This window comes from Somniosus microcephalus, chromosome 4, assembly GCF_052327205.1.
Source record: "Somniosus microcephalus isolate GS21.2 chromosome 4, FLI_Smic_1.0, whole genome shotgun sequence".
Classification (NCBI taxonomy): Eukaryota; Metazoa; Chordata; class Chondrichthyes; order Squaliformes; family Somniosidae; genus Somniosus; species Somniosus microcephalus.
Window position 1 is genome coordinate 80,893,047 of NC_140990.1, and position 12,177 is coordinate 80,905,223.

Sequence of the window (12,177 nt, forward strand, 5' to 3'; positions counted from 1 at the left end):
GATTGGTGTCAGTGACTGTGGGATTGGTTTATATCCGACAGGAGGAGATTGCTGTCAGTGACTGTGGGATTGGTTTATATCCGACAGGAGGAGATTGGTGTCAGTGACTGTGGGATTGGTTTATATCAGGCAGGAGGAGATTGGTGTCAGTGACTGTGGGGTTGGTTTATATCAGACAGGAGGAGATTGGTGTCAGTGACTGTGGGATTGGTTTATATCCGACAGGAGGAGATTGGTGTCAGTGACTGTGGGGTTGGTTTATATCAGACAGGAGGAGATTGGTGTCAGTGACTGTGGGATTGGTTTATATCCGACAGGAGGAGATTGGTGTCAGTGACTGTGGGATTGGTTTATATCAGGCAGGAGGAGATTGGTGTCAGTGACTGTGGGGTTGGTTTATATCAGACAGGAGGAGATTGGTGTCAGTGACTGTGGGGTTGGTTTATATCAGACAGGAGGAGATTGGTGTCAGTGACTGTGGGATTGGTTTATATCAGACAGGAGATTGGTGTCAGTGACTGTGGGGTTGGTTTATATCAGACAGGAGATTGGTGTCAGTGACTGTGGGGTTGGTTTATATCAGATAGGATAAACTAGTCAAAGTTGGAGAAGATATGGTATTCCTATATTTAACGACTGGTAGGAATTTTTTTTAATGCAGTCATGGGATGTGGGCGTCGCTGGATGGCCCAGCATTTATTGGCCATCCCTAATTGCCCTTGAGAGGGTCGTGGTGAGCCCCCTTCTTGAACAGCTGCAGTCCGTGTGGTGAAGGTTCTCCCACAGAGCTGTTAGGGAGGGAGTTCCAGGATTTTGACCCAGTGACGATGAAGGATCGGCGATATATTTCCATGTTGGGATGGTGTGTGACGTGGAGGGGAGCTTGGAGGTGGTGGTGTTCCCCTGCGCCTGCTGCCCTCGTCCCTCTAGGTGGTGGAGGTGGTGGGTTTGGGAGGTGCTGTCAAAGAAGCCTTGGCGAGTTGTTGCAGCGCCTCTTGTCAATCAGAGGTTCTCAACCGGGGTCCGTGAGGTTTCAAGGGGTGGGCCCAGAAACTCTCTCCCTCTTTCATTCTTTCTCCCACAAGCAGCCCTCACACCGGGCGCCGGCTCAGTTCCCATTGAGCAGCCGCGGGGGAAGCGATGTGGGGCGCGATGGGGCCAAGGCTGCGGAAGCCGCCCCTCACTCGCTGCCAATTAGATTGATCCAGATTCCCATCATCTCCATCCAGCATGTTGCCCCCATCTCCCCCCTTCCCCCCTACAAATCCAGGCTGGGGTTTATTGGAGGGTGGGGCCGTTCCCAATCCCAGGAGCCCAGCCCGTTTAACACCTTCTCCCACTGGAACAGGAGCAGTGCGCAGGCGCAGTTTGCGGGACCGCAGCTCCAGCCGCCGCTCGCCCTCACACCAGGCGGCGCCACGGAGCAGGACAGCCCGCGGCCCCGGGGATTGGTCCCGTCAACCGTCAATCAAAGGCCAGCAGCCAATCCGCTTGGCCCAAGTCCTGCCTCCAACCGCCCTCCATTGTTGGGGCGAAATTCAAAGCACCGCGAGCGGGAGCTCAAACTGTCAATCAAAGACCAGCCCCACCCACTGCACCCTGCTCACTCTCCGATTGGTGGCTGTGGGGGTGGGCGGGGCGATAAAGGGCCAATCAGTGCACTCTCCGCCTGGGAGCTGGGCTTTGCTCAAGTGAGCAGATCATGTGGGCCGGAAGGACGGCGGCCACAAGGCAGCTTGTGAGGTCAATGGGCCTCTAGTATTGGAGAATCAAGGAGGAGGGTGTTTAAAACATACTATTACCGCACTTAATCGTCAAATAACTATTTATTTCAAAAAATAAAGTACAGTGATTTGAAATGGAAAGACTTGCATTTATAGAGAGGCTTCTGTGATCTCAGGATGTCCCAAAGAGTTTACAGCCAATGAATACTTGTGTTGTGTTACAGGGGGTCCGGGGAATTGTTATAACACAGGAGTGGCCTCAGAGAACCCCTGATCTACACTGTCCCATCAAACACTCCCAGGGCAGGTACAGCACGGGTTAGATACAGAGTAAAGCTCTCTCTGCACTGTCCCATCAAACACTCCCAGGGCAGGTACAGCACGGGTTAGATACAGAGTAAAGCTCCCTCTACACTGTCCCATCAAACACTCCCAGGGCAGGTACAGCATGGGTTAGATACAGAGTAAAGCTCCCGCTACACTGTCCCATCAAACACTCCCAGGGCAGGTACAGCACGGGTTAGGTACAGAGTAAAGCTCCCGCTACATTGTCCCATCAAACACTCCCAGGGCAGGTACAGCACGTATTAGATACAGAGTAAAGCTCCCTCTACACTGTCCCATGAAACACTCCCAGGGCAGGTACAGCACGTGTTAGATACAGAGTAAAGCTCCCTCTACACTGTCCCATCAAACACTCCCAGGGCAGGTACAGCACGGGTTAGATACAGAGTAAAGCTCCCTCTACACTGTCCCATCAAACACTCCCAGGGCAGGTACAGCACAGGTTAGATACAGAGTAAAGCTCCCTCTACACTGTCCCAGCAAACCCTCCCAGGACAGCTACAGGGGCGTGTTACCGATACCTCCCCTGGATACCAAGGCTAGGAGAGGCACCCTGGATGATATGGGGAGCAGGGACTTGTCCATGAGAGTAACTGACCGTTTGAGAACTGAAATAATCTCGAGTCATGATCGGGTGCTAGTTGTGTCAGTGGGAGCACTCTCTCTCTCTCTCTCTCTCTCTCTCTGTGTCTCAGTGGGAGCTCTCTCTCTCTCTCTCTCTCTCTCTCTGTGTCTCAGTGGGAGCACTCTCTCTCTCTCTCTCTCTCTGTCTCAGTGGGAGCACTCTCTCTCTCTCTCTCTCTGTCTCAGTGGGAGCACTCTCTCTCTCTCTCTCTCTCTCTCTCTCTCTGTGTCTCAGTGGGAGCACTCTCTCTCTCTCTCTCTCTGTCTCAGTGGGAGCACTCTCTCTCTCTCTCTCTCTCTCTGTGTCTCAGTGGGGGCACTCTCTCTCTCTCTCTCTCTCTCTGTGTGTCTCAGTGGGAGCACTCTCTCTCTCTCTCTCTCTCTCTCTCTCTCTGTGTCTCAGTGGGAGCTCTCTCTCTCTCTCTCTCTCTCTCTCTCTGTGTCTCAGTGGGAGCTCTCTCTCTCTCTCTCTCTCTCTCTCTCTGTCTCAGTGGGAGCACTCTCTCTCTCTCTCTCTCTCTCTCTCGTCTCTGAGTCAGGAGGTTGTGGGATCAAGTCCACCTCCAGAGACTTGAGAACACAATCTAGGCCGACATTCCAATGCAGTACTGAGGGAGCGCTGCACTGAAAGAGGTGCCGTCTTCGGACGAGATGTTCAAGCGAGGCCCCATCTGCCCTCTCAAGTGGACATAAAAGATCCCATGATGTTATTTCAAAGAGCAGGGGAGTTCTCCCTGGAGTCCTGACCAACATTTCTCCCTGAACCAACATCACTAAAACAGATAATCCGGTCATTATCACAGTGCTGTCTGTGGGATCTTGCTGTGCACAAATTGCCTGCTACATTTCCTACTTTACAACAGTGACTGCTCTTCAAAAGTACTTCATTGGCTGTAAAGTGCTTTGGGATGTCCTGAAGTTGTGAAAGGTGCTGTATGAATACAAGTCTTTCTTTAACAAAGGAGAAAAGGCCCAAAATGGAACAGTCGGTAACAGGACATCAATTAGTCTCCTCTTATCTTAAAGACGCCAAGGACTCGATACAAAGTGTGTTTGAAACAAAGCAGATTTATTTGACTCATTTCTAGAATATTAAACTCCAGCCCAATTAGAGGGGTTACTAACATCAGCAGAACAAACCCCAACTGTCAGAATGAACATGGTTCAGTCCTGGATGTGATTAACAGCAGAAATAACAGCAGAATCGAACCCCTGCAGTCACTTGTAAACTCGCTGGTGTCTCAGCAGGTGGGATCAACGAGTGAATCCCTTCCCACACACAGAGCAGGTGAACGGCCTCTCCCCAGTGCGAACTCGCTGGTGTCTCAGCAGGGTGGATTACTGAGTGAATCTCTTCCAACACACGGAGCAGGTGAATGGCCTCTCCCCAGTGTGAACTCGCTGGTATCTCAGCAGGTGGGAGCTGTACAGAGCCCTGGTTAGAACCCATCTGGAGTATTGCGTTCAGATCTGGGCACCGCACCTCAGGAAAGATATATTGGCCTTGGAGAGGGGTCGCGGCGCAGATTCACCAGAATGATACCGGTGCTAAAAGGGTTAAATTTCTTCAAAAAACTCAAGCAGGTTTGCAGGACGCGACCCACCCCACGTAACGTCAGGAGGCGGGTCATTGTCTCCGAGGCAGCAGGGGAGTCACAACCACAAACTGAGGCGGGCAAATGGAATCTGCCGTTTGCTGCATCAATGTGTCTGGCTCTGTTCCATGGAGGAGCCGCCAGATTTCCAGTTTCACCCACCCCCCGCCCTCCGATCTGCAAGCTCCCTGACAGCCCTGGTTTAGCAGTTGGACAGATGAGGCCCGGCCATCAAAATGGCTGGGTCCTCTCGCCGAGGACATTGGACAGGCAGCACCATCGCACCGCTCACCCGATGTCCACCCAGAATGAAAATCAGCCCCAAGAAGTCTAAGCTCAGCAATCTCAGCAACGTCAAACACATCCAAGATCCCCGATCAGCTGCAAGAGAAGGATCGACATTCCATTCTTGCCCATGTGCCAGTTGCAATTGAGCCTTTCTTTGACAATGAGCCTGACTGAATGATCTGATCTGTGGTGTGTAATGGACTTGGGAAGCCAATCATATTTGGAAATATGAAACTGAACCCTGTATTTATTGAAAATAGCAATTCTACCTTATTCAGCTGACTGATGCATCTCAATGGCAAGAGAATTGCGATAATAAAGGTTTGCAAATCAGAGCTGAATTTGATATTTCCAATAAAATCAACCTCAATGTTTCACAAATCCGAGATGTTCCAAGAGTTTTCAATGCGGAGGACCAGACTGGGTGGTGATAAATATTTGGACATCTCCAAGCACACTGCCTGACACTAGATTGTCCTCCACATTACAAGCTGTCTTATCCGCTTCAGCAATGCACATCTTCAAATGAGAGAAAAGGTCGTCGCGTGTCTGGGTTTCTTCCTGCACAATGGACCTCCAGTTTGTTCCCATTTGCTCACTGCATGTGAAGAGATCACTGCTTTGCTGTCAGATCACAGGCCAAATGTCAGAATTAAAGCAATTGTGGTGATAAGAGTAGCTGGAACATTATTCAGGATCAGAACCAAACTATTGTCAGGAGAAATTTGCCTGGGTTGTGTTTGGAAACAGCAGGGGGTGATTTTAACCTCACGCACCCGGCGGGAAACTAATGCGATCAGATCGGCCGCTTGTTTTACACCCCGCTCGATTTCACTTTCGACTGAAATCATTGGAGAGCAAAATCGGGGAAGGTGTAAAACGGGCAGGAAATTCAATCCCGTCAGGTGGGGGAGGTTCAAATTACCTCCAGCATATCTGAACTAGAAGGACAGCTACTAAAAATGGCCAAAAGGACAATAAAATAACTATGGAAATAGCCTGAGCAGTTCCGCAGCAACATGAATCCCCAAATGGGAAGCTTTCTGCTTTTTAACCTCGTACACTATTTATCTACAAAGTACATCTCTAATTATCATCAACAGCAAGCGGCAATATCACTTATTGGAATATGATTGTTTGACTAAGTAAGAGTTTAGCCAAAGAACTACCTGCAGTTATTTTACAAATATAGTATTTTCTTACTTTAAGCAAATTCTTTGAATTTTCTTTTGCCGTTTACTTTTTGTGGTGTGTTTTTTTCTCTTTAGGTCCCTGCACACAACCAAAGCATTCTCAGCTGAGGGAACAGGTGGGCAGCTTGCTCTGACCCTGCCGTTCTACTGTGACCCGTGGGATCTCACCCACCAAATGGACTTCATTGTGGGGACACGCTCACTTTCTGTTGACCCCCCTCTTTCTTCCCGACAGTCCAGTGGAGATTAAGGATTTGCAGTGTGAGGGAGAATGGGCAAAAACCCACATCCCACCATTCTTTGGTGCCATTTGTTGAGCTGGCATGCTGTGCCTGTCTCCGTTAATGATTTCTGATGTCCTTCAGTTTTTTGAAGCAGAAACAGTGTCCACAAAGAGCTACTTGTGCTTCAAAAGACTTGAGCCGCTCGGCCAACCAGCCACGTGGACTTTCAGTCCAACATATAATCCATCGATCGATCGATCACTCATTTCATTCATTAAGTAGCGGCAGATTTTACTATCTTACACCACATTCTGTATTTAAGATAGTATCTGAGGACTATTTGAATTTATGTTGATAAATTATTGGGAGGGTAGAAGTGGTGCGATGCTCAACACTATGAGTCGAACTGTTTCCGATTCACCAATTGAAAACTTTGCTCTCACCAACGTGCGCGGGCCCTTTAAATGTGCTGCGTGGTTTCTCTCCCAGCGGCAGGAGCCGGTGAGCGGCCTGCGCGGAGCCTCGCCATTGCTGCGCCACCGTGTAGCCACGCACCTTAGGAGCAACATTGGTGTGCGGCCCTCAACAGCTCACCACAACTTGTTAAGTGGCCCTCCAGCCCAAATCACTGCCCACCCCTGCCCGAAATCACCTTTAATGGGATTCTGCCTTCTGACGGAGCTGGGAAAGATTTTGCCATTATTACCACAATTGAGCACCATCTTCTTTTCCAAAGATCGCTGAGCTTCTCTAATGGCTGCTTTTGTCTCCCTCAACTGTGGGTGATATTTCTCTCTATTCTCCTGTAAACTCATTCATCTTGATCTCAACTGGGTTCAATGTAAGATAGCTCAGGGAGTCAGGCATCATTCACCCCTAGGCCTATGCCGGCTGGTGAAACCCCAGTAATTTCCTTAGTAAGGATTCCTCTGGTTCCTCGCCATATATTTGTCAGGATACCGAAACCCAGCTTTCTTACCGTCCACTCCTGGAGGCCCCACTCCCTGAGCCTACAACCTTCAGCAGGGTCAGTGGTGGAGTTCAACAGCAGGAGTGAACCCAACTGTCAGAATGAACAGGGTTCAGTCCTGGATGTGATTAACAGCAGCAATAACAGCAGAATCCAACCCCTGCAGTCACTTGTGAACCTGCTGGTGCCTCAGCAGGTTGTATGACCGAGTGAATCCCTTCCCACACTCGGAACAGGTGAATGGCCTCTCCCCAGTGTGAGTGCGCTGGTGTCTCAGCAGGTTGGAGCTCTGAGTGAATCCCTTCCCACACACTGAGCAGGTGAATGGCCTCTCCCTAGTATGAACTCGCTGGTGTGCCAGCAGGTTGCAGTTCTGAGTGAATCCCTTACCACACACTGAGCAGGTGAACAGCCTCTCCCCGGTGTGAACTCACTGGTTTGTCAGCAGGCTGGAATTCTGAGTGAATCCCTTCCAACACACTGAGCAGTTGAACAGCCTCTCCCTGGTGTGAACTTGCTGGTGTGTCAGTAGGTGGGATGAATTTGTGAATCCCTTCCCATACACGGAGCAGGTGAACGCTCTCTCCCCAGTGTGAACTCGCTGGTGTGTCAGAAGGGTGGTTGAATTTGTGAATCCCTTCCCACACACGGAGCAGGTGAACTGCCTCTCCCCAGTGTGAACTCATTGGTGTGTCAGAAAGGTGGTTGAATTTGTGAATCCTTTTCCACACTCAGAGCAGGTGAATGGCCTCTCCCCAGAATGAATTCACTGGTGAGTCAGCAGATCCCTTTTGCTTTTAAAGCTTTTCTCACAGTCAGAACATTTAAAAGGTCTCATGTTTGTGTGAACAAGTTGGTGTCTCAGTAGCTGGGATGACTGAGTGAGTCCCTTCCCACACACGGAGCAGGTGAACGGCCTCTCCCCAGTGTGAATTCGCTGGTGTGTCAGCAGGTCACTTGACTGAGTGAAAGCATTCCCACACACTCAGCAGGTGAACAGTCTCTCCCCGGTGTGACTGCGTCGATGAGTTTCCAGTTGAAACGGGTAATCAAATCCTTTCCCACAGTCCCCACATTTCCATGGTTTCTCCCCGGTGTGACTGCGCTTGTGTTTCGCCAGGCCAGAGGATCGACTGAATCCTCGTCCACACACAGAACACATGTACAGTTTCTCCCCGCTATGAATGGTGCTTTTTGCTTCCATGTTATGTGTAATGAAATCTGTTTGTCTTGGTCCTGTATTTGTTTTGCACTCATGTATATTACCCTCCCCCACTGTGTATAGTTTCACTTCCTCTTTCCCGACTAACCTGGGAGGTTCCAGGTCTTGGCTCTTGGCTCCGCCCCTGACTTCTCTTACATAAAGATCCCAGGATCTGTATGACTCATTCCTGTGAACCAGTCGGCGTGTTGAGATGTTAGCTCTGATCTTAGTGATTAAAAGCCAACTTGTTTAAGTCTATAACTTCTAGTTTTGTGGTTATTGAAGGCCCATCAATTTTAATCACTAAAGAATACTAGGATGGATCGACTCCTAAAACCAGAGCGTCTGGACTTGGATCCACATTCTGCTGAAGCATCAAATCAATTTGGACACTGGCTCAAATGCTTCGAACTCTTCGCGGGGGCCTCATCCGCTAGCGAGGTAGATAAACTGAGTCTACTGACTACTCGCGTAAGTCATCGGATTTACTCGTTCACCCGGGATGCCACCTCTTACACGGAGGCCATCACTATCCTGAAGGCCCAATACCAGAGGCCGGTAAACGAAGTGTATGCCAGACATCTGCTGGCTACACGCAGGCAGCGACCAGAGGAATCAATAGACGATTTCTTACAGGGCCTAAAGGACCTGGTCCGGGACTGTAACTGCAAGGCCGTGATGGCCAACGCGTACTCTGACGAATTGGTCCGCGATTCCTTCATCACGGGCCTCAAATCGAATTATATATGGCAGAGACTGCTGGAGAAGGAGGTCCTGGGCTTAAAAAAGGCAGTGGCCACTGCGCGATCGCTGGACGTGGCTCAGAAAAACTCTGACTCTTATTCTTCCGGCCATGCGGCCCTCACCGCCTCGTGCGCGCCGAGGGCTGCCATCTTGGAATCAGCCATCTTCCCCATCCAGGTCTCAGACCAGCTGTACGCCGCCGGAATCCCCACACAGAAGTTCACCCAGGAGTCCTACTACAGCGGCAATGTCTCGAGGCCCGAAATGCTACTTCTGTGGCCAGGCCAAGCACCCCAGACAACGATGCCCAGCGAAGGACGCTACATGCTTCAAATGTAAGAAAAAGGGGCATTTTAGCAAAGTCTGCAGGGGGAATCCGATTTCCAACTCCGTCACCGCCTCGTGCGTGCCATGCGGGCCGCCATCTTGGGATCCGCCATCTTTTCCCGACTCAACGGCCGCCCAGGGCCCAACAGTGGCTTCGATCATGGTGGATCAATCCAGGCCACACCCGTTGACAAAATCCATGATGGACATACAGGTAAACGGGAATTTAACGAAATGTTTAATTGACTGTGGGAGTACCGAGAGTTTTATCCACCCAAGCCTGGTACGGCGGCACTCATTAACGGTAACCCCTACACGGAGCAGAATTGCTATGGCTGCTAAGCCCCACACTTCGGACATTTTGGGCTACTGTGTGGTAACATTGACTGTAAAAGGCACGGACTACAAGGATTTTAAACTCCTCGTGATGCCGGAACTCTGTTAATGTAATCTTGGGCCTGGACATCCAGTGCCACCACGAAAGTGTGACGCTAGCATATGGCGGGTCCCAGCCGCCACTCACAGTCTGTGGCCTATCAACCTTAAAAATCAGCCCGCCCTCTTTATTCGCTAATCTCGCTCCGAACTGTAGGCCCATAGCGACCAAAAGTAGACGGTATAGTCTGGAAGACAGACACTTTATCAAGGCGGAAGTGGACAGACTCCTGCGGGAAGGCATTATTGAATGCAGTACCAGCCCGTGGCGTGCCCAAGTAGTCATCGTTAAAAATAGCGAAAAGAAACGGATGGTAATTGACTACAGCCAGACTGTTAATATTTATACCCAGCTGGACGCCTACCCTTTACCCCGCATATCAGAAATGGTCAACCAGATTGCGCAATACCGAGTCTTCTCGACTATCGACCTCAAATCCGCGTATCACCAGCTCCCCATTAGAATGGAGGACCGCCCATACACCACCTTCGAGGCGAACGGGCGCCTCTACCATTTTCTCAGAGTGCCCTTCGGGGTAACAAATGGGGTCTCGGTCTTCCAACGTGAGATGGACCGCATGGTTGACGAGAATAAACTACAAGCTACCTACCCCTATCTGGACAATGTCACTATCTGCGGGCACAACCAGCAAGACCACGATCTAAATCTTGCAAGATTTTTAAAAACTGCCCTAAAGCTGAATCTAACCTACAACGAAGACAAATGTGTCTTCAACACAACCCATCTCTGTATCCTCGGCTGTGTGGTGGAAGATGGGGTAATTGGACCGGACCCTGACCGATTACGCCCCCGAAAGGAACTGCCCCTGCCACACAATCCCAAAGCTTTAAAAAGGTGCTTGGGATTTTTTTCGTATTATGCCCAATGGGTGCCCAATTACTCTGATAAGGCCCGACCTCTCATTAAATCGACGTCCTTCCCACTATCAGCTGAAGCTCGGGAGGCTTTCACCAGTATTAAACAGGACATTGAAAGGGCTGCAGTGTGTGCAGTGGACGAATGCATTCCCTTTCAAGTCGAAAGCGATGCGTCAGACTTTGCCTTAGCTGCGACCCTCAATCAGGCTGGGAGACCTGTGGCCTTCTTCTCCCGAACCCTTCAGGGACCTGAAATCAGGCACTCTTCTGTCGAGAAGGAGGCACAGGCTATAGTGGAGGCAGTGTGGCACTGGAGACACTACCTAGCCGGCAAACGTTTCACCCTGCTCACCGACCAGCGGTCGGTGGCTTTCATGTTTAATAACAAAGGGGCAAAATCAAGGATGACAAAATACTCAGGTGGAGGATCGAACTATCCACGTTCGACTATGATATTATGTACGGGCCGGGAGCCCTTAATGAACCCCCAGACGCCCTATCGTGGGGAATGTGTGCCAGCATTCATACGGACAAATTACAGGGTCTCCACAACGACCTCTGTCACCCAGGGGTCACCCGACTATACCATTTTATAAAGTCCCGCAATCTGCCCCACTCCATCGAGGAGGTCAGGGCAATGACCAGAGCCTGCCGCATCTGTGCGGAATGCAAGCCTCGTTTCTACAGGCCTGACCGTGCACACCTTATCAAAGCCACACGGCCATTCGAGCACCTAAGTCTGGACTTCAAGGGACCCCTTCCCTCTGCCGACCGTAACGTATACTTCCTCAATATCATTGATGAATATTCCCGCTTCCCCTTCGCCATTCCCTGCCCAGACATGACCAGTGCCACGGTCATCAAGTGTCTCTGTAACCTATTCTGCATGTTTGGCATGCCGAACTACATACACAGCGATAGGGGGACATCATTCATGAGTGACGAGCTGCGCCAGTTCTTGCTCTCGAAGGGGATAGCCACTAGCAGAACCACTAGCTACAACCCCCGGGGTAATGGGCAAGTGGAAAGGGAGAATGCTACTGTTTGGAAGGCTGTCACGTTAGCCTTAAAGTCAAAAGGCCTTCCGACCTCCCGCTGGCAGGAAGTCCTCCCAGACGTGCTCCACTCCATAAGGTCTCTGTTATGTACTGCCACTAACGCTACCCCTTACGAAAAGATGTTTGTTTTCCCCCGGAAATCCACCTCGGGCATATCTCTACCCGCGTGGCTGACGTCTCCGGGGACAGTACTATTGCGGAAGCACGTGAGAGGCCATAAACGGACCCCCTTGTGGAAAAGGTACAGCTCTTCCATGCAAACCCTCAGTACGCCTATATCGAATACTGACGGGCGAGAGGACACTGTTTCCATAAAAGACCTCGCTCCCTCGGGGAGCGGAGAGAACGATGGGAGACTACCCGATGAAGACCTACACTACAAAGAGACAGGACGCCCAGAGGTATCAATACCCAACTTTAACCTGGGGGACACTGCAGATAACTTGGAAGACACTGCGGAGGCCCGGACAGCGGGGGAACCAGAATCCACTCCCCTGGAGGCACCCCAACCGGCTTTGCGCCGATCACTGAGAACTGCGAAACCTCCTGACAGACTCACTTATACCA

At 50.6% G+C, this 12,177-nt stretch overlaps 1 pseudogene; it reads right to left on the minus strand.

The window, feature by feature from the left end:
- Positions 1-8,167, minus strand: part of LOC147119342 (uncharacterized) — a 54,537-nt pseudogene extending 46,370 nt beyond the window's left edge.
- Positions 8,168-12,177: the final 4,010 nt, after the last annotated feature.